This window comes from Natator depressus, chromosome 23 (genome assembly GCF_965152275.1).
Source record: "Natator depressus isolate rNatDep1 chromosome 23, rNatDep2.hap1, whole genome shotgun sequence".
In the NCBI taxonomy this organism is placed as follows: Eukaryota; Metazoa; Chordata; order Testudines; family Cheloniidae; genus Natator; species Natator depressus.
In genome coordinates this window covers 368,522-393,921 of record NC_134256.1, presented here as the reverse complement: position 1 = coordinate 393,921, position 25,400 = coordinate 368,522, and the positions used below count along the sequence as shown (strand labels likewise).

The 25,400-nt window shown below is 45.3% G+C and overlaps 1 protein-coding gene across 3 annotated transcripts in view; it reads right to left on the bottom strand.

The window, feature by feature from the left end:
- Positions 1-25,400, bottom strand: part of LOC141976200 (angiogenin-2-like) — a 312,479-nt gene that overhangs the window by 264,506 nt on the left and 22,573 nt on the right. For 2 of the 3 annotated variants that reach the window (XR_012636087.1, XR_012636085.1), the window contains exon 3: positions 9,902-10,035. The exons of the other annotated variant lie outside the window; for it this stretch is intronic. The gene's annotated coding sequence lies outside the window, so the exon portion shown is untranslated. The remainder of the gene's footprint in view (positions 1-9,901; positions 10,036-25,400) is intronic. 3 annotated transcript variants of the gene reach the window in all.

Genomic DNA, 25,400 nt, shown 5'->3' with positions numbered 1-25,400 from the left:
AGGCGCAAGTGGTCTTCTCGTCCATCCTGCCCGTGGAAGGAAAAGGCCTGGGTAGAGACCGTCAAATCGTGGAAGTCAACGAATGGCTACGCAGGTGGTGTTGGAGAGAAGTCTTTGGATTCTTTGACCATGGGATGGTGTTCCAAGAAGGAGTGCTAGGCAGAGACGGGCTCCACCTAAAGAAGAGAGGGAAGAGCATCTTCGCAAGCAGGCTGGCTAACCTAGTGAGGAGGGCTTTAAACTAGGTTCACCGGGGGAAGGAGACCAAAGCCCTCAGGTAAGTGGGGAAGTGGGATACCGGGAGGAAGCACGAGCAGGAGCGTGCGAGAGGGCAGGGCTCCTGCCTCATACTGAGAAAGAGGGACGATCAGCGAGTTATCTCAAGTGCCTATACACAACTGCAAGAAGCCTGGGAAACAAGCAGGGAGAACTGGAAGTCCTGGCACAGTCAAGGAATTATGATGTGATTGGAATAACAGAGACTTGGTGGGATAACTCACATGACTGGAGTACTATCATGGATGGATGGATATAAACTGTTCAGGAAGGACAGGCAGGGCAGAAAAGGTGGGGGAGTTGCACTGTATGTAAGGGAGCAGTATGACTGCTCAGAGCTCAAGTATGAAACTGCAGAAAAACCTGAGTGTCTCTGGATTAAGCTTAGAAGTGTGAGCAACAAGGGTGATGTCATGGTGGGAGTCTGCTATAGACCACCGGACCAGGGGGATGAGGTGGACGAGGCTTTCTTCCGGCAACTCACGGAAGTTACTAGATCGCAGGCCCTGGTTCTCATGGGAGACCTCAATCACCCTGATATCTGCTGGGAGAGCAATACAGCGGTGCACAGACAATCCAGGAAGTTTTTGGAAAATGTAGGGGACAATTTCCTGGTGCAAGTGCTGGAGGAACCAACTAGGGGCAGAGCTCTTCTTGACCTGCTGCTCACAAACTGGGACGAATTAGTAGGGGAAGCAAAAGTGGATGGGAACCTGGGAGGCAGTGACCATGAGATGGTCGAGTTCAGGATCCTGACACAGGGAAGAAAAGAGAGCAGCAGAATACGGACCCTGGACTTCAGAAAAGCAGACTTTGACTCCCTCAGGGAACTGATGGGCAGGATCCCCTGAGAGAATAACATGAGGGGGAAAGGAGTCCAGGAGAGCTGGCTGTATTTTAAAGAATCCTTATTGAGGTTACAGGGACAAACCATCCCGATGTGTAGAAAGAATAGTAAATATGGCAGGCGACCAGCTTGGCTTCACAATGAAATCCTTGCTGATCTTAATCACAAAGAAGAAGCTTACAAGAAGTGGAAGATTGGACAAATGACCAGGGAAGAGTATAAAAATATTGCTCAGGCATGCAGGAGTGAAATCAGGAAGGCCAAATCACACCTGGAGTTGCAGCTAGCAAGAGATGTTAAGAGTAACAAGAAGGGTTTCTTCAGGTATGTTAGCAACAAGAAGAAAGTCAAGGGAAGTGTGGGCCCCTTCCTGAATGAGGGAGGCAACCTCATGACAGAGGATGTGGAAAAAGCTAATGTACTCAATGCTTTTTTTGCCTCTGTCTTCACGAACAAGGCCAGCTCCCAGACTACTGCACTGGGCAGCACAGCATGGGGAGGAGGTGACCAGCCCTCTGTGGAGAAAGAAGTGGTTCGGGACTATTTAGAAAAGCTGGACGAGCACAAGTCCATGGGGCCGGATGCGTTGCATCCGAGAGTGCTCAAGGAGTTGGCGGATGTGATTGCAGAGCCATTGGCCATTATCTTTGAAAACTCATGGCGATCGGGGGAGGTCCCAGATGACTGGAAAAAGGCAAATGTAGTGCCCATCTTTAAAAAAGGGAAGAAGGAGAATCCGGGGATCTACAGGCCAGTCAGCCTCACCTCAGTCCCTGGAAAAATCATGGAGCAGGTCCTCAAGGAATCAATTTTGAAGCACTTAGAGGAGAGGAAAGTGATCAGGAACAGTCAGCATGGATTCCCCAAGGGCAAGTCATGCCTGACTAATCTAATTGCCTCCTATGACGAGATAACTGGCTCTGTGGGTGAAGGGAAAGCAGTGGACGTGTTGTTCCTTGACTTTAGCAAAGCTTTTGACACGGTCTCCCACAGTATTCTTGCCAGCAAGTTAAAGAAGTATGGGCTGGATGAATGGACTATAAGGTAGATAGAAAGCTGGCTAGATTGTCGGGCTCAACGGGTAGTGATCAATTGCTCCATGTCTAGTTGGCAGCCGGTATCAAGTGGAGTGCCCCAGGGGTTGGTCCTGGGGCCAGTTTTGTTCAATATCTTCATAAATGATCTGGAGGATGGTGTGGATTGCACCCTCAGCAAGTTTGCAGATGACACTAAACTGGGAGGAGTGGCAGATACGCTGGAGGGTAGGGATAGGATACAGATGGCCCTAGACAAATTGGAGGATTGGGCCAAAAGAAATCTGATGAGGTTCAACAAGGACAAGTGCAGAGTCCTGCACTTAGGGCGGAAGAATCCCATGCACAGCTACAGACTAGGGACCGAATGGCTAGGCAGCAGTTCTGCGGAAAAGGACCTCGGGGTTACAGTGGACGAGAAGCTGGATATGAGTCAACAGTGTGCACTTGTTGCCAAGAAGGCCAATGGCATTTTGGGATGTATAGGTAGGGGCATTGCCAGCAGATCGAGGGATGTGATCGTTCCCCTCTATTCGACATTGGTGAGGCCTCATCTGGAGTACTGTGTCCAGTTTTGGGCACCACACTACAAGAAGGATGTGGAAAAATTGGAGAGAGTCCAGCGCAGGGCAACAAAAATGATTAGGGGTCTGGAACACATGAGTTATGAGGAGAGGCTGAGGGAACTGGGATTGTTTTGTCTGTGGAAGAGAAGAATGAGGGGGGATTTGATAGCTGCTTTCAACTACCTGAAAGGGGGTTCCAAAGAGGATGGATCTAGACTGTTCTCAGTGGTAGCTGATGACAGAACAAGGAGTAATGGTCTCAAGTTGCAGTGGGGGAGGTTTAGGTTGGATATTAGGAAAAACTTTTTCGCTAGGAGGCTGGTGAAACACTGGAATGCGTTACCTAGGGAGGTGGTAGAATCTCCTTCCTTAGATATTTTTAAGGTCAGGCTTGACAAAGCCCTGGCTGGGATGATTTAGTTGGGGATTGGCCCTGCTTTGAGCAGGGGGTTGGACTAGATGACCTCCTGAGGTCCCTTCCAACCCTGATATTCTATGATTCCTGTGAAGTAGCTGCTACTGGATGCTCTCGGATTACACCCTGACTCGACTTCTATCACCCTATTACATGTACCTGTTAATTTCAAATCATGTTAAGAGTTTGACTTGCATAGAGAGAAGCATGCAGTGTAGTTGTAGCTGCGATGGTCCCAAGGTAATATCTTCTATTGGACCAAATTCTGTAGGTAAGAGAGACAAGCTTTTGAGATGACAGTTCTTTTTCAGGTCTGGGAAGTTGGTCCAATTAAAGATTTAAAAATTTTATTAAGATGATGTTTAAAAAAGTGAATGGTACAGAGTTTAAGCATAGAAGTTTCTTGACAGGTTTCAGAGTAACAGCCGTGTTAGTCTGTATTCGCAAAAAGAAAAGGAGGACTTGGGGCACCTTAGAGACTAACCAATTTATTTGAGCACAAGCTTTCGGGAGCTACAGCTCACTGCATCGGATGCAAGAATTTTCTTGTTATCAGGGAATAGCGTAGAGATTATCAAGGGGTGCAAAGTTCGGTATAGGATCGAATGGCGTAAGGAATACATAAACTGCAATACCCCCGATTGGGGGTAAAAGGTTGACGGGTCAAAGTACAGACATTGAGATATGAGGGTATGTTGTTCATATAATGGCTACGTTTTGGTGTGGATTATAATGAGTGGATACAATGATGAGGATGGATTGACCCTCATTTGGTGAGATTTAATGTTCAGTGAGTTTATGGTTCCAATTCATATGGTCCAATGGAAAAAATCTCTCGGTCCCTTTCTCCTAGTTGATGCACGATGTCGTTCTGGCTCACGCCTCCTGGTACTGTCGGTGGCTGGTGATGTGTTCGATGTAGATGTCCCTGGACCATCGGATGGCGTCCGAGACCATGAGGTGCTACATGAGCTGTGCATACTGTCGACCGATCCCACAGGTCCGCAGCACACGCTCGTTGCAGGGGTCCCAGGCACCCAGGGCTCCGACAATCAGGGCGTCCATCTGCACCTTGTAGCGCTTCGTTCTCAGGGTGGAGTACTTTTCCAGCTTATGAGCTCAGGCTTTGCGGAAGGCAGGGGTCCTGTTCTCAAAGAAGACTGACGTTGACAAGGATGATCTTTTTCTGGGCCTCATCAGTGATGACCATGTCAGGTTGCAGCTGGCTGTCAGTACCAGGGATGGCGCCCTCCCTTCCATTCCCCCTATGATTGGAGGGGTGTTAGTGGGCCACTTCACCTTGAATGGTCCCTTGAAATATGTGTTTACCATAGTAGTTAACAATCTGATTCACCCTCTATTTAGCTGTGACACTCTTGAGTACATTTCCCAGACCTGAAGAAGAGCTCTGTGTAAGCTCGAAAGCTTGTCTCTCTCACCCACAGAAGTTGGTCCAATAAAAGATATAACCTCCCCCACCGTGTCTGGGACAGACACGGCTACAACAATACTGCTCAAAAGCTTGTCTCTCTCTCTCCAACAGAAGTTGGTCCAATTAAAGATATTACCTCCCCCACTTTGTCTGTGTAAGAGAGAAGCAGGAAGTTCAAAGTCACAGCTAACATATTCTCCATCACCCACCCTGTTATATCCATATCTCTAAATATAAAATAATATTACACATGGCACTTATAGCTCAAGAGTGTTATTGGTTCTGATTTTCCTGATTCCTGATCTTCTGGTTCCTGATGTGATTTCTTTCTCCCTATTGTATTTAATTCCCTTTCCATAATCCTTCCTATCACACACACTCATGCTCCTACGTGCTTCATCCCCCACTGGAGCTCTCTGAAAATAGACAGAAACTTCTCATTTACAACTTCCACTGGTGCATGACTGCCAACTTCAGCAGTGAAACCTTTGATGCTTCATGGATATCAAGAAATATATTGATCAGTCCCTCCCTGAGAGAGTTGCTTTTTTGCACATGAGCACATTGTTACAGAGCTGGCATTTCAGCACAGCTTGGCTTGGCTTGGTTTTCAAGCAGGCAGCAGAAGTGTGAATGTAGTGGTGGATTCTATAGCTTGGTTTTAAGTTTTATGCTTGAGTTTTTATCTGTGCCTTTATCTACCAGCCCCAAATGTTGGGATATTATGATCTTTCCAAGTGCCTAAGCAATTTCCCTGCCTTTTTTTTTTTTTTAAACACACACACTTGTGGTACAGTGTATATAATTACCAAAATAATGCAGAGCAGCCGAGAAACTTATAATTGTTTGTGATGGGATGTAACCCCCGGGCTAACAGGTAATGGGAGTAAGAGCCAATGAGTACACCTGTGCGTGACTACTTCCTGGCTGGAGCTACACAGGGATAATTAGAAGCCAGAGCCTTTTAAGACCGGGGGCGGGGGGGCAGTTGTGGAGAAGGCAGGACTCTTCCCTGAGGAAGAGAACCCTAGGGAGCAGGATACACTGGGGGCCTTAGCCCTAAAGTTTAAATAGATAAGAAGCCAAGTAGGAGGCTCTACAGGGAGCAGGTTAGGCCCCTTATAACTGTATGGGAGGCTCTGAGATAGGGTCAGTTAAAAGCACTCCAGTGGTGTCTGAGTGAGGCAGACAAGTGGTTAGCTCAGCAAAGAAGGGAAAGGCCTGACAACCAAAGGAGGGAGGCTGTGTTAAACATAGGCCCTGGGGAAGCAGCACAAGGTGACCTGGAGGTAGGAAGTGGCCCAGCGAAAGAAACAGCAGCACATTTGAAGAAACAGACTTAGCTGTCCAGTACATAGGCTCTGTATGGGAACCTGGGGGTTACCCTACCAGCCCTGAGGAAGAGGCATACAAGCCCAACAGAAAGAACACTGAGCCCTGCGATGGGGGTTTAAGACTTCCTCTAAAGGTGGGGTTGAGGAAATGGGGGGATTGGAGACTCTTCCTTTCAAAAGCTCTCTTGTGTTGGGCAGTTTTGTGAACTTTCCATTGGCCCTTGTGACCCCAGAAGGGAACTGGGTTGTGACTTGGCTGGAGGACAGAATCCTAGAAGACCTGGTGAAAGGTAGATGGTCTGGTACTTCCTGCAGGCAAGGACCAGGGTGCAATGCTGCAAAGGGTGCTACGGATAGTGAGTACACTACTTTATACTCCTACATGCAAGAGTTTAGAGCCGCCTCCTCATTTGCACTGAGGTCCCTTTACAGCACTTTAGTTTATATTTCCACCCACTTTAAGGCCAGCTCACACTGCCAGAGCAGTGTTGAGGGAGCCTTGGTGTAAATGAGACTCAGTCCTGAAGGTCTGTTTCAGCCTGATTCTTCCTTGGCTGACAATAGTTTTGCACCAGGCACAGAAAAGAAACGTTTACACCAGAATTCACAGCAGTGTAGCTAACAGCAGAATCAGGTCCCCTTTGCATCTAGCTGGGGCCAGTTAAATTGCCACAACCACTTCCTGCAGTGCATGGATTTTCCTCACAGATCCCTTATCTAATTACTAACCCAGTCTAGCCTTATTTAGCTCATCAATCACAAACTTGGAGGCCTGGCAGTAGGTCATGATTGTCAGGGACGCAGTCAGAGTGGATCTGCGTAACCAAACCAAGACAGCATGAACAACAGTAGTGTGCAGACAGCAAAATCCCGTAGGCAAGGCAGGACTGAAAGCACAGTCAATACGGCTAAACAGCATGCGCTGTGCCTTAACGACATGCTCTGACATTCACCCTTGTGCAGAGAGCCCTCACAAGGCTTAGGCACTGCTTAAAGCGTCAAAATTGGCACAAGGTGGTGCCTAGGCCTCTCACTGACCCTATATATCAGGATAAATTTCACCCCTAGATACTTTTCAGAGTAGCAGCCATGTTAGTCTGTATCCGCAAAAAGAAAAGGAGGACTTGTGGCACCTTAGAGACTAACAAATTTATTTGAGCATAAGCTTTCGTGAGCTACAGCCCTAGATACTGCACCTGCTTTTAAAAATGGAGTAGGGCCTTTGGGGCCTGTAAGCCGTTCTACTCAGTGCCACAGCACCTCCTGGTGCCACAGCATGGCCCTACAGAGGTCTTTGTCCAGTATCTCTGGTGGCCGCCTCTTTGGCCTGGAGATGACCTGTCCCTATCTCCCTTTCTGTGGCCCAGGTCACCTCTTTCCAGTTCTGTCCCCTTGCAGGATACAAGAGTCCACATCAGCATCCAAACAGAGGAGACTTCTGCTGCTCTTCACCCCCTAATGCTGGGCACTGCAGGGTTGCTGCTCTGCTCCCCTGGCTGAGCATGTCACCCAAGGCTCTGTCCCTGGAGGCCCTTCTTTCCAGCAGGTTTCCCCACTGCTTCACCTCCCTAGGGACATCCCATCCCCCCTCCTCCCAGACTTCTTATAGGGTCTGTCTCAGGGCCTACCCCAGGAGCTTGACCTGTTCCCTGTAGTTCTCTCCAGCTTGCTCCTCTGCCCTGGGTCTCCTCCCTCACTGAGTTCTCTTCCCCCTCTATGGAATCCTCCCTGGCCTCCCACAACTGGGGTCACCCATGGTAATTAAGCCACCAGATCAGGGTCAGTTGAGGGATAACTGCTGCATCCCAGGCAAGGCTGAGCTCCACTCCCCTTACAGGGCCGGTGGCAGGGTCCAACCTGAGATGCCTTAGAAGCCCCTGACTTTCAGAAGGTGCTGAGGACCTGCAAGCTGGACATACAAAGTCACTAGTCATACGAACGGCCCTGCTGGGTCAGACCAAGGGTCCATCTAGCCCAGCATCCGGTCTTCTGACAGTGGCCCATGCCAGGTGCCCCTGGGGGAATGAACAGAACAGGGAATCAACAAGTGAAGCCTGGAACATGTAAAGCTAATTATCCCAAAGCACCATTCCAGAGGGAACATCCTGCACCTCGGGAGCTGCTATGTGACAGAATTGCTGCGGTGTCCTTATGGCAATAAAGGTTATCAATACCTATCAAAACCTCCCAGCTTGTGCTCCAATCTGTTCCACAGCTGTATGGGCTAGTCTGGCACCATATGCATTTGGCCAGTTGGTTGCTTTGTTTGGATGCTGTTCTGCCAACTTTTGATCCCTAAACTCTCTCTGCTCTGGCCTGACCTTTAAACCTTTAGTATTTCATTCCTGTGACCTTTAGCTTGGTGCTCTATCAGTGCTGGCATAAGGGAATCATGTAGGCTTTGAGTAATATCTGCTATCTAGAACTGGGAAAAATTTTCACAAACTTTATTCAGTAAAAAAAAATGCAGATTTGGGTCAACAAACATTTTGTGAATTCATGTCAATTTTGTCAAATTGCTTCAGGCAGGGGGAATAAAATCCTAAAAGTGCCCAAAATACATATTTTCTTTTGACACTTTATAAACACTTGGATCTCTGGACTGAAAACAACTTGTTTAGCAATTTCCTTTCATTACATTTTTAAAATTTAAAATGTAAAAAAAAGCTTGAAATTGAAATGAAACATCTCATTTCAGGTTGAACAAAACATTTCAGTCTACCTGAAATGAGTTTTTTTAAAATTTGTTTAAAAACTTAAAGTTCTGGGTCAACCTGAAATTTTTCCCCTGAATTGCCAGCAAATCAAAAAAACCCACTATTCACACAGCTCTATTACTATTCCTTTTCCCTTTTCATTTAACTCTTGGAAGCCTTCGGGAGCGAGGCTGTTTTCTCCATTTGATTTTTTGTTTATTCCTGTACTAGTTAGAGTACAGTTCTCTCCACCCCCACTCATCATCCCCGGCTACATTCTTGCAGGCGCTGGCCTGGTTACCATAAAACTAATCCTGGTTACCATAAAACTAATGCTACTTGGGAAAGTGTGGCAAATAGAACAGAGCTTACTCGTCATTCTTGGCTGTATCTAGTCCCCAAGGCCAGCGTGCTCAGAGGCCTAAAGCCAGGCCCCTAACTCCATATTTAGACACGTATGGCATTATTGCCTGCTCTACCACTCTTCATAACTGCAGTGGGATTGGCAGGTATGTAGGCACTGGAAAAAAATTAGGCAACTTATATTTAGGCCTATGTTTTCAAAAAATAACTAGTGATTTTTGGGTGCTCAACATTAGTCACATGAGAGGAGCTGAGGCTTTCAGAAAGAGCTGATCACTCATAATCTGAAAAACTGGGCCCCTTTGAAGTGAGTTGGGCACTCAAATGGAGGCAGTCAAATTCATTAGTCACTTTTGAAGACTTAGGCATAGGTGCCTGACCAGGGATATAAAGGCCTTTAACTTTAGACCTACTCCATGCCCTGCCCTTTGTGCAGATGCTCATACCAGTGCAGTGGGCCGTCCCATCAGCTGGGTTGTTTTACAGCCACTCTGCACTGGGGTCGGTGGTGGTGAATTGGGCTCTCAGGCCTTATCTCTGAATACTAAGGGGGAGGGAGTGTGTTGCTGATGCCACACAGATTCCCTTCCTTCCCCATTTATCTGTATCGCGGCAGTGCTTTATCTGTACAGATGAGATCCTGGCCCTGACGTCGCACAGCCATGGAGCATCATGGCCCCTGCTGCCGCCAAGATCTCAGTCTGATTAGACAAGACAAAGTGGCATTATTGTTCCCGCTTTAAAGATGGCAAAGGAAGGTGCAGAGAGCCAGGGCTGGATTTCCCTCAGATGCTGAGAACCAGAAATGCCTGATGAACTGGAGTTGTGGGCGTTCAGTGCTTCTGGAAAAACAAACACCAACCAACTTTCCCAGGGCCATGCAAGGAGTTAGTGGCAGAGGCTGGAATTTAAAGGTATCCCAAGTCTCACTCCAGTACCTGGCCAGTCTCAGTCTCATCTTCCCTTTCTGTTCTGTGTTTCAGTGAGCTGTTTCTGTCATCTTTATCAACTTATTCCAATCTCTGTATCCATCCATAGGTCTCATCAAGCCTCACACGCACAGTTCAGGCACCTGAAATAGATAAATGGGTAACCTGGTACCTGGAAATCCACAGCTGAGACACCTAGTACCCAATTAATGCCCGTGCAGGGGGTTCATGTGGCCATCAACTCCTCCAGCACCATGGACAGAGCATCAGATTCTCAATTGCCCTGCACTTGTGCAAAGCCGGCTCCTCTCACCAGAACGAGCGCTTCTCACTCTGTTTCCACTCCTGTAGAGGATCACACAAGTTGCAGATGTAAAACTGAGCCTAGAGAGAATAAAACTAATGGCTCCCCGTATTAGTGCAGCGTAAGCCCTGTGACACCCCAACCACCCGACTGTATTTATCACTCATAGGCGAGCAGAAGAGATGTACTCGAGGGGCACCGAAGCATAGACAAGAATGCGAAAACCGAACAGCTAGATAATAGGTTGGGAGAAAAGTCAGCCTCGATGGCTAGGGTTTTCAAAGGAACGAAGGAAATCTTAAATTCTCTTGAAAACCCCAGAGCCTCAAACCTTCCCCCTCTCCACTCACAAGTAGAGTACCCCAGTGAGAAATAATCATCTTTCTGCAAGCCTGAAGAATGCTTCTAAAACACAATCAGAGCAGCAGATTTTATTACATACAAAGACAGAAACTTATACGGCACCTAGAGAGACGGACAAGGCAAAAAGTGGTTATGCTTAGCACAGTCACTGAGCAGACATTAAGGGCAGAGCTAAACTGTCCAGCTTTTAAGAACCCGCATCAACTGTGGACAAATCAAAGAGTCCCCAAGCTGTTTGAAAAGCTGAGCTGCTTCTGGCTAAAGTGTTTATCTACAACTCAAAAGCCTGAAATGGCTTTTCTGCAGCTTGGATAATATTCAGCTTGAGTCCCTGTTAAGTGTGCAAATATTTTCCTGGCAAAATGGAAGGGCTGACTGTGCTTCAGGAGAAAAATGTTAGATGATCTAAAGTGGGTCCAGAGACTCAAGAAGTCCTGTGCGAAGTGCCTCATCACTGCTGGGAGTTGGGCAATTGCTGTTAGAAGCCAGTTTCGTGGCTATTAACGAACAGGTGGGGGATAAGAAACTAAGAGAGAAAACACTCTTAGGTGGTCAGTGGAGTCAGACCAAACCATGCCAGTTTCTCCTCAGTAAACAGAGACAATTGGCCTGATACCCATTTACATTGCTCTGGAGACATAAAGGGGCTTTAAAGTGGGAATAAACTATATATTTCTACCCACCAGAAGGCCCCATTACATGGATAGATCTGTGCAAAGTGGCCTCAGTAGAAACAAGAATTAAGTTCAATAAGATTTTAATTTTAGCAGGAGAGAGTTACATATCAGGGCCTGCACCTTATGCAGTCATTCACACCAGTGCCAAGCACCTGTGAAATGCTGCCAGATCAGAAGGGATGTTATTGGCACCTGTAAATGACTACATACCGCAACCTGACCCAGCCCATGCAGGTCAAAGGGATTAAATAGCCTGTTCTGGCTACCCCAAAGACTAGGTGACTTGTGATTCAAACAAATAACTCATTTGCTGAGGTGCATCTCCTGCATAATTATGGCAAAGCAGCACTCAATGCAGTCTGCTGGCTCCATTTTCCCCACTCACGAGGAGAGTTATAGGCCCCCATTGTTTTATGATTTGACTGCTCCTATGTGCTAATAATTTTCAGTATCATTTACTTTGCCTGAAACTTCTCATTGCTATCTTCTATGTGCAAAATCCTCCAAGCAGAAATAATTATGCTGGGTGGGTCTTAGCCCAGTTGGTAGGCGACAAGTACCTATGAGGCTCCTTTGCCAATGCTCTTAACCCTACAGGAGGAATCTCTGGTTCAAGGGTTAGTGGGGAACATAGGAGAAGCTTGCCCAGGCTGTATTTGTTTATATTGCAGGAGTGCCCAGAGGACCCACTTTCAGTGGGTGCTGCATTCATAGGTAGTAAGAGACAGCTTGTGCCTCAGAGAGCTCACTATCCAATAGGATAAGCAGAGCTCCCTTCCCAGCATGCTTTTCTCCTGGTGAATGTCTGCACTATGAGCGAGGGGTGCGAGTTACAGCTCTCATAGATGTACTCACATTAGTCCTCGAGAACTTAGCTTATAATTACCCTAAGATCACCTGCAGCCTGGACACAGGCTGTCAGAAAACTCCAGGAAAGATCTGCTCCAGCTGTTGTTAATTGTATGCCGCTCTGTGTATGTGCTGTTTTTACGGACTTCATCAATAAACCCAATCAAAGCTGATTTAGCCAAGGTTTGTTATTAAATTAATCCAGTCTAGAAGACTCTTCCCCCCACCCCAAACCTATAATCACAGTTAACATTTTATCAGCTACTGGTTATCAACAAATCATTACTGATCAATTACGGATCAGCAGGAGGGAGCGCCCCCAGGGGACTTGGCAGGGAGGAGAGTGCTTAGACTATGGTCTTTTGAATCAGGGGCAGTCTCTTAATGCTCTGTCCAACATCTAGCCCAAGGGCATCCTAGGTCATGAATGGGGCTCTGAGGCATCACTGCAATACAAAGAATATAATCCTTAACTTCACTGCTTTATTGCAAGTGGTAAACACCATCAAACCTTCACTCTATTAAGTGCCTCCTGCTACAGCTTTTCTGTTCAGATATTGTTGTAAGTGGGGGAATATGGAATGGGTGTAGAGCGAATCCATGCGTACACACTATTTAGTTAGAGGTTTTCTAATCTACTTACTTTAGGAATGTATCTGGACCCCATCACTGTATAATAGCTCAGTGCCTCACAGTCTTTAATGTATTTATCTTCCCAAACACCTATTATTCCCATTTTATGGATAGTGAACTGAGGTACAGAGAGGCTAAGTGACTTGCCCACGATCACCCAGACAATCTGAGGCACAGCCTAAGGCAGCACCCAAGCCACTGGACTATGCTTCCTCTCTAATGCGTCCCTGGAGTTGATTAGGTAGTGCATAGGACAAGAGTTGCTAGAGTGCAGGGAATGCCCATGGCAAGCGAGTCTGGACCCTGCCAGTTCAGAATCAGATTCTGTTGGAATAATGAGTTCTGAATGAAATTGGTCATCACCACTACTGTGTGCAATGCAAGCAAAGACTGGATGGTGCTGTGCCATCACCCATAGGCTCCATCAGCTGGTGCCAGCTCATACAAAATCTGTCTCCGGTGCAGGAGGGAGCAAGTGCTTGTGAAAAGTAGTGTGGTTCTGTCTCCTCTCTCCGTGACTGCTGGTTCCGTGTAACACCCCAGGGAGAAGGGCTCTTTGGCTCCGAGCCCCCTCTCATTCCCTTTTCCTTTCCCCCCTCAGGAGGAATGGCTGAAAAGGGTTCTTTTTGTGTCCCAGTCCTTGCTCTGCTATCTGGCCTCTCCCTTGGAGAGCTTGGCACAAATGCACATGCAGATATAAGGCATGCACACCAGCTTCAGAGGAGCACCCTGGCCCTTCTCCCCTCCCTAGAAAACCTGATTTTTCAGGAAAGGTGCATTTTATTACTCAGAGGAGGGAAAACTGCTTCCAGCAGCCAGCTTTTCCTAGATGTCTTTACTGGGATGGCACCTTTGATGTAGCTCTGGCTCAGTGCAAGGCGTGTGGCAGAATGAGACCTCTTCCATTTAAAAGGCACTGCCTGGATCAACATGGCTGGGGAAGGCAGCATAATACAAGGGACTGATTTTGGAAGACCACAAGGAAGTTGAGATGCTTGTTAAGCCTGAAGCACAAAGCTAAAACAATGCAGTTTGTAGCTCAGCAGATCTGTGGGAAAACACCTGACAATCACCAAAGCACCTGAGGCACCCAACCACCCTTGCTCTTATTTTTTATCATTCCAAACCTTATCAATTACCTTCTTTTGGTACATACTTCTTTTTATCTTAGGTTATTTCCTAGTTTCTCAGTTCCCCAGCAACTTTCTAAATGTCTCAACACCTGCCCGTTATTGTTTGTTCCCTTAGTTGGATGATTTTTGTGTGTTCTCTCTTGCACACATTGTGTACTTACTGAAATATCTGTTACGGCCATTTTAGAAATATGCTAAACGTGACCACTCAGAAAAATTCCACTTCTACAATTAACTCAATTACAAAGGTTCATGGGACTTTACCTCCTAGGAGAGCCTTAGGTCCTCTCTTTACCCTATCTTCAATGTCAGCATGCCCCATGCTAATATGCTCTTGTCCCTCCTTGCAACCAGTCCCTCCCCTCTGAAATGGGAAAAATCTTTTATCTTCCTGATGCTCTAAGAAAAGGTTAAAATTCCTCATTCCCGACAGTGATACTCCTTTGAGGAACAGTTTGGACCTGCAGGGGGCCTGGTGAAGATGCACCTTTCCTGCTCTACACTCTCCTCCACCCTGTATAAATTCAGCAGTCTGTAAGGTGAAATTCACCCCTGGGCAGCGGGTCTGCATGAGGCCCATGCACCACTTTAGTCCCACTTTAAGAGGTGCATGGCCTTTGTGCTGGTTCTCTGCCCCAGTGAATTTTACTCTGGGGGCATAGTGAGTTTCCAGGTTGACACCTTGTGTTAGCACCAGTAAAGTTCCAAACATCCAGACTTGATTGCTAAGGGTCCTAGATACAGAGTCACTCTGAGGCCTTAGGAAGGCAGTGCTGCCTTGACTGAATCAGGCTGCTTGGTGTAAACATCCCTGAGGAGCTTCCTATGACAAACTCACAGATTGAGGAGCAAAGGGGTGCATTTGGAAGCCTTTTATGCATGGTATTTACAAGGCACACGCCACTCCTTGGAAAGACTTTGTGTCTGAATTCCATCTGGTCATGTATGCAAGAGCTTAGCTTTCTTCTTGATAAGTTGTTGAAACAGTGACATCCTTTTGGGTGTACTTAACCTCCACCATCATTTTTAGGTTAGGCTACTAAGTAAATGTAATGCTGGGAGCTGGATTTGCCAGGGAAAAGAAGCTTATTGGGGTTTCTATCTAAAGCTGCAGAGTACTGCACTGATTTCAGCGCAGGATTGAATAAAGAGAATAAAAGACGACAGACTCCTGGGCCAAGTATTCTGTATTGAGAATACGTTGTAGAGACGAGCAGCTCAGTGCTTGGCACCAGGATCTCTACCATCTGCCACCTCCTGTAAGAGGACCTTTTACTGGCTGAACAAGAAGAAACATTAACATCATAAGAGTTCACCTAGTCACCCATCAGAGAAAGGCCTGTGCCAGCTCTGCAGGAAGCGCACACTCCAGATTTAGTCAGTTCCAAAAGAAATTTAATAACCTAGATTAGCTTGTGCGAATGTGAGGGGCCTGGCCCATGCTGTGTGTCTGCTGCAGTGCTGCTCAAATAAAAGCAGCAGTGGCCTCCCTCTCTCTCTCTCTTTCTCTCTCCCTCTCCCTGAGGGTAGCTTCCTAATCACCCTGAGCTGCTGATTAAATAATCAAGAGTCTGAAAATAGGCATTGAAATCAGCAATGAGAGTAGACTGGTTTAATTTACATTTGGATGTGCAGTGGCACATCAGTTTTATCTTTTCAGAAGCCAGCAACTAAGGAAAGTTGTTATTCCTTTGTGTTACCATAGCAGCAAGGAGCCCTAGTCAGGGACCAGGACCCCATGGTGCTAGGTGCTGTACAATACACAACAAAAAGAAAGTCCCTGCCCCAAAGACCTTACACTATAAAATATAAGGCAAGAGACAGATGGATGCTAAGAGATGGGGGAGTACAAGGAAACAATAAGACAATATTGGTCAGCATGAGAGGCAGTGGTCTCAGCACATCAGCAGTGTACCCATTGTCAAGGATTTTGTATGCAAAGGAAAATGTTAAGGTGGGACTTATACTGTACTCAGAGCTCTCCATCCTCAATGCATTGTGTAGCTCCTCTTAACGGTGACCGCCAAAGGCTTTAAAACAAATCGGGACTCTCTCTTTTCTTTATGATGCATTAGGAAGGCCTCAAAGGTTCTGTGTAAGTATTCTTTTCTGCTTAGAAAGTTCACAAAAGAGTCCCATTTGGCTTAGCTGTAGGAATGCCAGGAGGTCTCAGAGCATATGTATTGCAAGCTCTGACAGCTTAATTGAAGAGGCAATGGGAGGTATCAAGTCTTCAGACAAAGAAAGCCTGTCTCCAGAACGTTGATTTGGCAGGGATGTTAAAAAAGCAACGTTTTTAAACAGTCTGACAAAGCATCCTTGACGCTCTCAATTGCTCAAGTTTCACTCTCGGCTCTTTGTGAGGTCACTGTAAGCTCAGGCTAACACAGTATGGCTTTGGCCCCCTCTAGTGGGTGGAGGTTTATGATTCTGCTACTGCCTCACAGCTAATGAGCCCAATACTTTAGGCAGTAGAGAAGCTCATGTTCTCAGATCCAGGAGCCCTGAGGTCAGGTCCTGTTACCTCACTTATTCTTTGTATTACCTAACTCCTAGGAGCCCTAGTCATGGACCAGGTCCTCATTGTGCTAGGCACTGTACAAAACACAACAAAAACTCAGTTCCTGACCCAGGGAGCTTGTAGGCCTTCACTTTCCATTACAAAGCAGCCAATGAGGGCACAAGTGCACTTCTTGTTTTGCTTTGCAGGTCACCTTTGACGTGGGAGTTGCACGTGGTTACAAAAGCAAAGAAAAGAAGACTGGGTGGGGCGGGGGAAGAATCTGATAAATCTTCAAATAGGTTACGGCGTCTTATAAAGAAGGTGATCAACTGTTCTTCATGTCACTGAAGGCAGGACAAGTAGTAATAGGCATAATCAGCATCAAGAGAGATGTAGGTTAGATATAGGAAAAACTTTCCAACTCGAAGGGTAGTTAACCTCTGGAATAGGCTCCCAAGAGAGACTGTGGAAGCCCCGTCATTGGAGAGTTTTAAGAACCGGTTGGACAAACACTTGTCAGGGATGGTCTAGGTTTACTTGGTCCTGCCTCAGTGAGGACTTCTCCAGGTCTCTTGCATACCTACATTTCTATGATTCTATGCCAAAGTGTGTTAAGCTGCAGTTCCAATATTTTAGCCATGTTATTGCAATGCTGCCATTTCCAATGTCACCTCTATGTCTGCTAGCTCTCCTAGCTGTCGGCTGCCTTCTTTGGCTCTGTACTACCCAAGACTTCACACAGCACACATTTACGATTCAAAACTAAAACAATTCTGAAATTGGTTCTGTAAGCACTGATTTACTCCCCTGGAGGAAAAACACCTTTGCCTTGGATTCCAGGTGTGAGTTCAAGCTTTACACTGAATACATTGGAGAGAATGCAGCCGCTGAGGATTATTAATGAGAGTTTCAGGTTGCCATGTTAACATTTGTGTCATAAATATAAAGGGAAGGGTAAACACCTTTAAAATCCCTCCTGGCCAGAGGAAAAACCCTTTCACCTGTAAAGGGTTAAGAAGTTAGGATAACCTCGCTGGCACCTGACCAAAATGACCAACGAGGAGACAAGATACTTTCAAAGCTGAGGGGGGGGGGGGGAGAAACAAAGGTTTTCTCTGTCTGTGTGTTGTTTTGCCAGGAACAGAAAAGGAATGGAGTCTTAGAACTTAGTAAGTAATCTAGCTAGATATGCGTTAGATTCTGTTTTGTTTAAATGGCTGAGAAAATAAGCTGTGCTGAATGGAATGTAGATTCCTGTTTTTGTGTCTTTTTGTAACTTCAGGTTTTGCCTAGAGGGATTCTCTATGTTTTGAATCTGATTACCCTGTAAGGTATTTACCATCCTGATTTTACAGAGGTGATTCTTTTACTTTTTCTTCTATTAAAATTCTTCTTTCAAGAACCTGATTGCTTTTTCATTGTTCTTAAGATCCAAGGGTTTGGGTCTGTGTTCACCTATGCAAATTGGTGAGGATTTTTATCAAGCCTCCCCCAGGAAAGGGGGTGTAGGGTTTGGGAGGATTTTGGGGGGGGGGGGAGTCGTTTCCAAGCAGGCTCTTTCCCTGTTATATATTTGTTAGACGCTTGGTGGTGGCAGCAATAAAGTCCAAGGGCAAAAGGTAAAATAGTTTGTACCTTGGAAGTTTTAACCTAAGCTGGTAAAAATAAGCTTAGGGGGTTTTCATGCAGGTCCCCACATCTGTACCCTAGAGTTCAGAGTGGGGAAGGAACCTTGACAGTTTGGCCCTTCTGCTCTGTAATAACGCAATAATACACTTCAGTGCTCACCACTTTTCAGCCTCTTTCTCTCTGTTACATCATTTTCCAAGAGCTCCTTATTCAGCAATGACTCCCATTAGGGAAGCATACCACAACAGCATTAACAAGACAGGTTGATTAGCTGCAAGGTGGGTGCCTCATCATGAAGCAAAGTACCATAAAATAACTCCCAGAAATATTTTTTCCCACCAGTCCAGATTCTTGCACCTCCCCCACACTGAGCTCCACAATCTTCTATTCAAGAAAGGCCCAGTTTAGCACATACTTGGATGGCATGGGGAAAGGACTTAGAAGTCCTGGGTTTTATAGTGCCTAGCACAACAGGGCCCGTTACTTGGGCTTCTACGTACTATGGAAGTACAAATAATAATGAACATGAGCTCTCAGGGTGACTCAGTGGGTAAGAAGCTAATTCAATCCTTGGATGTACACACAGGGTATATTGAGAAGGAATAGGGAGGTGGTATTTTCTCTACATGCAACAATGGGGACACCACTACTGGGATACTGGATACAATTTTCAAAGAGACTTTGTCTATTTTGAAAATGGGTATAAGACTTCTAAGGCACTTCTAAAAACGTTACCCACTTCTGGTGTCCACATTTTTTAAAGGATGTTGAAAAATTGGAGATGGTTTAGAGAAACAGGAACAAGTCTTGAAAAACTTGCCTTACAGTGAGAGAAGCCTAAGAAGCTCAATGGCATTAGCTTATTAAAGAGAAGGTTAAGAGGCGATTTGACCACCAGCAGCTACTAGGCAGAAGATGTCCGATAAGAGAGGGCTCTTAAATCTATCAGACAAAGACAGAATGAGATCCAATGGCTGGAAGTTGAAAACAGGAAAAAAAGGCACACATTTTTAACCGTTAGGATAATTAGTCATCGGACAGGTGGAACTGGAACATCTTATGTAGGATGCAACAGATTGTCTTTCACTTGGAGTCTTGAAATCAAGATTGAACGTCTTTCTTTTAAAAAAAAAATACACTCTAGTTCCGTGGTTCTCAACCTTTCCTAAAGTGGGATGCCTTTTCCATAAGTTTTAGTGACCAGGTTGTCCCCTGAAGCCAGGAGGAGTTTATATCCTTCCAGACCTTTTCAAAATCCTTACTAACGTAATTCCAGCAGTTCCTATTTTCCATATACTTTTTTTGTTTGGGAACTTTTGCAGCTTTGGGCCACATACGATGAAGTGAGCTGTAGTTCACGAAAGCTTATGCTCAAATAAATTTGTTAGTCTCTAAGGTGCCACAAGTCCTCCTTTTCTTTTTACTGATATATTGTGGCTATGAGTTCCAGAGACCAATGGTGCTAATTGTTGGAAAAAAAGCATTTGCTTTTAGCAGTTTGAAAGCCCTGTGGCCTGAAGCAGATGAGAGACAGGAAGTAACTGAGTGAGCTGTTAGCTGGAGAGTAAGGAGATTTGACTGAGGGAGGAAGAACCCCATTTACATATTAACTGCAAATGGTTTGGAGACATTGGGGTATAATTTGGCTAAATTTTGTACTCAGCCCATATTTTAGAGATTACCCTGTTGGGAACCACCTGGGCAAAGCCTTGAGAATGACTGGGTAGCGGGGTTTCCCTGATGAAGACTGCTGTTTGCCAAGGATGGGTAAGAGACTCTGGCCAGAATCCTAGTTCAAAGGCAAAGAAATTATGCATTCCTGGATTGGTGTTGGGAATATTTCTCTGGCTGGTATAGACTTTGCTGGGTCTTTTAGGCCACTGATTCTCTTGTATTTAAAAGAGCTGAACTTGCTTTACGTGGACAGGTCTCAGCAGTGGTTCTAGTCTATCTTAGATCAGCTGGGCTTGTTATGCTATTGTCCTGCATCTTATGCAGTCATTTATATGAGTGTCAAATACAACCATTATGATCTGGTAGGAATTCATATCCATTTTGCACTGGTGTAAATAGCTACCAGATGAGATCAATTGTATTACAAGCCCACTTTCTTCTGCTGCACAGAAGGCAAGGACAGCAGAAAAACTAGGCCGATGATCTTTTGTCTAGGACGAAGCAACCCCAACACTCAAGGCACAGTGCAAGCAAATCTACCCATGCTCATGACTTCACCGAGGTTTTAAAGGAAACAGAATTTTTCTCTCTAAACACCAGATGAAAAGGGAATCGCTCTGCCTCAGGCACCAGCCAGTCACACAGAGAGGTACGTCTGGAAAGAAACCAGCACAACAGAGCACAGGTTTGGAGAGGAGTTAAAGATTCAGTTAAAAAAAAATCAAAATCCTTTTGTTTCTTAACATAGGTAGAAAAGGCCAGTTAATCCCAGCTGTGACCAGTGGATATGCATCTGCACTTAGTGATTATACATTTCCATTCCCATGCTGGTGTATATTGTGGAATACCCATAAGGAGAAAGCAGCACTGCTTTCCATATCCTTAGGTCATTGACATGTGTCTGAGGATGCAGGGTGGAAGATCACCCCTATGCTGGGAAAATACCATGTTAAAAATAATGAGTCAGACCTCAGAAAGTCATGAGAGGCTTTTAAAAACAGATAAATGTTGGGGTTTTTTTATTTGCTTTCTGGTGTTGGATACTTTAGGGGTCAAGGTTTCAAGCTATGGGGTCTAGAAACTTGCTGCTTACTTTCTTTTTTAAATAAAAACTGAGATTCTCACCTAATCACAGGATTCCAGGAGCTAAGGCATGAAGAAAAAACAAAGCTTTTTATCTGAGGATTTCCAAGTGCTTTGCAAACATGGATTAATTAAGCCTCACAACCCCCCATTTTATTTTATTAGCAGTAATATTATAGAGGATCCATTTAGTTAAGCTCTGTACAAACTCAAAGAGAGACTCTTTGCCTCCCCCGTCTACCCTACTATTTTTAGCAGTGTAGTATCCTGCTGCTGGAGTCTTCCCCTGCCACAGCGAAAGGCTCTGGCAGGGGGAGGCACTGGAGAAATGTTCCAGCGGCTCTCTGCTGTCAAGCCTTTCCCTACTGGCTCCCTTGGCCAGAGCCTTTCACTGACACATAGCTATGCACCAGTGTGGACACAGCCTGCTTTTCACTGCAGCATGTTGCTACATGCCGTCCAAAACACACTGATACCACTTGGTTTTATGGTCAGTCCCCTGGGCTACTTCCTACCCGGGCCCATCGTGCAGTGGTACAGGCATCTCTGGGGTTTCTGGATTCCTTGGCTAGGGCAGTTCCTGGCAGCTCCCTCCTCTCTGGGGAGTCCTCCATCATCCCAGTGTCTGCCTGGGTCTCGGCAGGCTTGGCTTCTGTGCTCTGGAGATTCAACAGTTCTTGGGCTGGAACCAGCAACTGCATCCTCCCTCCTCAGCCGTCAGCCCCAACTGAGCAGCTCAGCTCCCTTTTATACCTGGGTTCCAGCTGGAGCATGCTCAGCAGGGCCAAGGGGGCGTGGTCTCCTTGGCCCACAGGGTGGGTTTAACCCCTGCTGAACCAGTGTGAGGCAAGCACACCGCATCACACTCCCTTCTCCACCTCTTTCCCATCCATTTGTTAAGTAGGAAATCTTGGTGCCATGTAGAAAGCACACCTGGTGTTCCCACCATGATTCCCGCCTATCTCCATCTCTTCCAAGGTGAGTTCAGAAGATGCGGAATAGTCCAGATTCCCTCTCATTGCAGAGGAGAATAGATGCTGAATGCAGATGCAAATTTCAATCTGGCAGGGAGCGAATGAATCGCCTTCCAGGCCTCTCACCCACAGCAGCAGGAGATGCTGGTTGGTATTTCAGAGGAGTCAGCGTTAGGGTTGCAAGTCGTTTCATCTGCGGTGATCAGCATTAAATAAAAATACATTAAAAAATTCCCCAAAACCAAACATCTTGATACTAAAATATATGATTGGTGGCTATCCAAAAAGCCTCTCCTTATCATGGGAATGTTTTACTGAAAACTCTATAGCTCAATAAAATGCTAAGTTATAAAAACGCCATCTGTTTCTTTACATTTTCCTTCCATCTGGGCACTTTATTGAGAAATTTTATAGCCTTTTGTACTTCTATATACCTCTTTCAAAACATGTATACTAAACTGCAGGATATCCATTCAGACCAGGAGAGAGGGGCAGGGGAGGAGATAAAGAACTTTTAACTGTATCCCTGAGGCACTTCAATTAACCAACAAGATGTATGCTCAAGAACTGCTGGGCTCCTTCGTATATTTTTTCACGAAGGGCAGATGACGTCACACTGAAATATGGTCAGTATCTTCCATTTAATAAAATCCTCTGAGAAGTAGGGTGAGAAAGAGACTAATACAAAGTATTGGAGGTTATTTAGGCTTTAAAGGTACATTTTAAAATAGCATGAAACCCCATTGCTTTACCATTGTCACTATGCTGCAGTGGGTAGCAGGTTCGCATTTGGTAGCAGAGTAGATTTGCTCTGGAGTTTCATTGTGATGCTGCTTCTACTGGGAGATGGTAGGTTTGGGGGTAATAAGGACAAATGGGCAGTATTAAGGCAGAAGTGTTCAATAAATATTTCTATTCTATATTTGGGGGAAAAGAACAAATGGTGTAGTCTCATTATATGGTGATGATAACACTCTTTCCATTCCACTAGTATCTCTGGAGGATGTTAAACAGAAGCTATTAAAGTCAGACATTTTAAAATCAACAGGGCCAGACAACTTGCATCTAAGAGTTTTAAAAGAGCTGGATGAGACGCACACTGGACCATTAATGTTGATATTTAATTACACTTGGAGTACTGGAGAACTTCCAGGTTGGAAGAAAGCTAATGCTGTGCCAATTTTTAAAGAGGGTGAATGGGATGCCCTAGGTAATTATAGGCCTGTCAGCATGACATCGATCCCGGGCAAGATAATGGAGTGGCTGATACGAAACTCAATTAATAAAGAATTAAAGGAGGATAATTATGGCAAACCAACATTTTTTTGGAAAATAGATCCTGTCAAACAAATGATATTTTTAAATAAGATTATAAGTTTTATTGATGAAAGTCATAGTGTTGATGTGATATATTTCTGTAAGGCGTTTGACTTGGTACCACACAATACTTTGATTAAAAAATGAGAATGAAATAAAATTAACATGGCACACATTAAATGGACTGAAAACTGGCTAACTGATTTATCTCAAAATAGAATTGTAAATAGGGAATTGTTATTGACCATGTCTGTTTCCAGTAGGGTCCTGGAAGGATCGGTTCTTGGCCCTATGCTATTTAACATTTTTATCAATGATTTGGAAGAAAACATAAAATCATCACTGATAAAGTCTGCAGATGACACAAAAACTGGGGGAGTCGTAAACAATGAAGAGGAAAGGTCACTGATTCAGAGTGATCTGGATCACTTAGTAAACTGAGTGAATATGCATTTTAATATGGCTAACTGTAAATGAATACATTTGCATGGGGAACAAATATTTAATAACAGGCTCTCCAGTCTAGCAGAAAAAGGTCTAGCATGATCGCCAATGGCTGGAGGTTGAAGCTAGACAAATTCAGACTGGAAATAAGGTGCACATTTTTAAAGGTCAGAGTAATTAAACATTGGAACAATTTACCAACATTTGTGGTAGATTCTCCATCATCGACCATCTTTTAAAATTAAGACTGGATGTTCTTCTAAAAGACCTGCTCTAAGAATTATTTTGGGGAAGTTCTCTGGCCTATGTTATTCAGGAGGTCAGACTGATCACAATGGTCCCTTCTGGCCTTTGAATCTATGAAAATCTCCTTAGTATTGTGGCTATGTTGGGCCAAACTCAGCCCTACTGCATCTCCAGGGAAGCTTCCAGAGTTGCAGCAGGACTAAACTGGGCCTATTATGCTGTAGATTTTACCTCCTGAGATGTTGGCATCATCTCACTATATTAATGCCCTTGGTTTTTGCATCTTGCTCACACTATTCCAGCGTTGGTGACCTGACACTATGGTGATGGGTGCACAAAGAAGATACATATTCTGGGTGAAATTCCCCGAAACCTCAAGGCCTGTGTCCCACTTTGGTGATTAAAACAGGTCATAAGTGGTACATAGCTAGCAGTGACATGTCAGGAAGGCTTAAGGCCCGGTCTGGCATTGGTGCCCTCTCATACTGACTTCTGGGACAGACCGGAACATTCCTGCAACTGAAATCCTTCCCCACAATACCCTCCCTCCATTTTCAGTGCAACCCCAGCTGAAAATCGGATGCTATATTGTGAGTGCGTACACAGGGCATGATAGTACAGTAAGTGTAATGAACAATGCAAATCACTCAGCCATTTTCTCTCCCTTGTTAAATATTTATCACAGGGCACATGCACACAGCCAAATCTGAAATTACTGTGAAATTGTGAGTGCAACAGGGAGTTCTGTGCGTGTTCTGCCTGGGACTAGCTGTGAACAAATGCCCGTTCGCACAGTATCTCTAAACCAGCAATCACAGACAGAAATAAAGAGGCTGGGACTTGTTCTGGTCACTGCTCAGTACTGTAATAATGCAATATTGATCAAAAGCCCAAAATATTGGGATTGTGGCTCACCCTGTCATTTACAGAGCTGGTCAGGATTGTGTTATCCAGAGGGTATTTCTCTGCCCCCGCCCCACATTTAAAAGAAGTAATTACAGCACAGTAAAATGGGAGTAGTTGAAAATGTCTGAGAAAGTTGCACAAGCGGAACCTTGTGTTAAAACAACATAGGACTGGAACGGAGGAGACAGATATGCAAACACAGTGGCCTGGATGATTGGCATCTGACACAATGAGCAGGCAGGATTCCCCCAAGATAATGTTACAAAAATGATAAACACTGAGCCCTGAGCCCCTGGTGGGGGCCAGGAGGCTGATGTGTCAGCACTTTCCCCCCATAATCCAAGGTGACAACTGAAGCTTTAGCAGAAATGCGAATGGAATCCTCTCTCTTGCCTGGCTGAACCTCGGCAGCACTGTGCCATTTGATGAGCAGCTGCAGAGCCATCCTTGCCCTGCCACACTGGATTAAGATTACTCTCTGAGCTCTCGGCACATCATGAGCAAAAACTCTCTGTCAATTGTCCCAGACCCCCACGTGGCTAAATTACTCATGGAACAAGAGGCAAGGAGATCAAAAGTAAAGTGACCAGATGTCCCTGCAGGAATCAGAAGGGTTCTTTGCTCAGATGAGCATTGGCGGCAAACATCTGTATTTGCTGTTTGGCATAAGAGGATTGGTTTGCAGCTGTGTAATTCTTAACCTAGTGCTAAGCCTCAAGAGTCAGCCAGAAATCTGATAACTCTCCAGAGAAATTCCCCATCCTTCCTACCCC